Raw genomic sequence first — 2630 nt, forward strand, 5'->3', positions numbered from 1 at the left:
CTCCCCTTGGTTTCTCTGCCTCTCTGGGTCTATAGATAGAGAAACTGGCCTATTGTTCTAAGTGACAGAATTTCCTTCCTTTGCTGTGGACAACACCTATATCCTGAGTGAGAGAGAGAGAAAGAGGGATAAAATGGGGAGAGAGCGACAGAAGGGGAATTTACACGCACACATACAGGTCTTTAAGGCCGTGTTTGCCATATTGTATATACTGTATTTAACATAACATAGTTAAGAACAAGAGAGGCGTTAATTCAATGGAGGCCTAACTCCGCTCCAAACTGGCTAACTGGGAGCAGTCGTATATCCTGCAGCGTTTTCTGGGAAACAAAATCCAGGCAGGGAGACGATGAGGCCTAGTGACCAATGGATCTGGACAATGCCTTAAAAAGGTACAGCAGACTGAGTAGAGCATACTGTATATTCCCCATTCTAAAAATGGTGTAAATATGCAGACTACAAATATCAAACAAGCTGTGTCTCAATGAGAAATAGATGGGAGAGAACTTTGTCTGGTCGTCTCTCAGAAACATCAAAATACAAACAAACAAGAAAAGAGTTTGGAGTCCAAATGAGATGTTTTCGTGTCTGGAAGTAGTGATACCCACTCAATTGGAAAAGCAACATTTGAACACATTATGAATGAATATTGAGTTGACATTTCTGAAGAAGAGAATCAATATTGTTCATGTCTAGAGAAGGGCTCTGTTGTAGCTTTTAGTTTTGCTGAAAAGAGGATGGAGGAAACGGCGAGACAGGAAGTTAGAGGGACAGAGACACCTGCGACCTTTGACCTCATCTACTACAGGAAGATGGTGACAGGAAGAGAAAGGAGAGACGGGGCAAAAAGGAAGAGAAGATGGGTTTTGGAATATTCATGATTTTAAGCAAAATGAAATCTCACGACAACAATTTGTATGGTCAAGTCCTATTACAGGATTTGTGAAAGGAGCCCCCCACACGAAATATGTAAAACTAAAAATATGTAAAATTACGATTACGATACGATGTGATATTGATCCTGCTGTTCTATTGATACTGCCAACCAGATGAAGAAATCAGACTGAGGCTTTAACCTTTGCTTTTTATGAAATATCCAAGACCATTAGGGTCTTATGGAAGATGCTTCTAAACATATTGTGAGTTTCACCACTTCAAATGCTCTAATCTATCTACAGGCTCTCAATGTGCCGCGCATTGAGAGCTTGTAGATCGGCTATTGTCGCAGTGCAACAAGCTTCCATAGAAGACATTCTGGCTGCTATAAAAATCCAAATGACTGAAATCAGTCGTGACGACTGAGAACTTTAATCCTTCAATATTTGTTTTCAACTAAAGCATATTTCCCGTATGACTGAGTCTGTGCAAGTGGTGCAAGCTACAGTATCTCCCATTCCTCTGTGACACACTCCCTGGTCTGTCTGGTCTGGGGAGACACGTCTCTCCTCTGTGACCTGGCCTCTGTCACAACCAGTTGGGAATCTTGTGGCTACAAGGTATGTCCTCTATTGTCCACAAATGACTATGTCTGCATCTGTTCCACAATAAATGGTTGGATATTAGACATCACGTAGCCTTACTGTACATGAGGTAGTGAACAAGACACATAAATCTGGATGTCTGGATTTCCAAGCGGGCGAAGATCGGTTCCAAAACACACATTGTACCTGTTAACGGTCCTGAGTCAACTTGAGGACCGACAGACAGAGGTTGTAGCACGACACTGTGAACACTCCTTTGCGTCATGGAGTTTCGTTGTTTGCTTTTGGACTGTGAATGAAAACCATTCCATATTCATCTCCAGCCAAGTACAGTAGACCTTACAGTACCCTTTCCGGGTATGGGATCTGTTGAGCAAGAGAATGTATAAGATTGTATGAGAATGAAGCGGTCCAATGACTTTGCTTGATTTCTGTAGTAACAAAATACAGTTTGAACAGAAATACATCATGAGGGGTATGCTGGTGGCTCACCTGGTGGATCACATACCCAGTGCTTACAACAGACTTGGGTCCTTCCCACCTCTCATGCCGCTTCCTGTCTCTCAGTCTCCATGCAGTCAAATAAGGGCTTGAAAATGGAAATGAAATATAGAAATGCAGTATTGCGCACACTTCTGTGTGCATGGAAATGAGCACTTAATTGTGCTCAGCTGCTACCTTGGGTAAAAAATTATAATAGAATTCAAATCCATGGTCCAACCAAACAGGCCTAAGCTTTACTAGATGTTAAAGTAGATTTACAATACCTAAACCCTTATTAAAACATCTGGTTCTGCACTAGTTTACATTAAGCCCAGATAACACAATACATAACATGTTGAAGTAATGAATAAAGCAGGTTAATGATATTAGCCTGCTTTATAGTTTTCCAACCATGTTCAAAAGTGCTAGGGTTTTTCGTTTTATAAACACTGCCACTCTCTGGACAAAATGTATATCGTCATCTTCAAATTCAAGCCTAGTTGAAGGTGGGCCAATTAAGGGTCTCATGACTATGTTTGGTTGGATATATAAGAGGCATTACAAAACCAATCAGAATGTGTAGTGCCATGGGACTCAAGCATTAACAGATACATCACATCCATTTTGATAAGGTCAAAAATGCCATATTTGCAACTGTAAAAGATG

Source organism: Protomyctophum parallelum, assembly GCF_964188405.1.
Source record: "Protomyctophum parallelum genome assembly, chromosome: 3".
In the NCBI taxonomy this organism is placed as follows: Eukaryota; Metazoa; Chordata; class Actinopteri; order Myctophiformes; family Myctophidae; genus Protomyctophum; species Protomyctophum parallelum.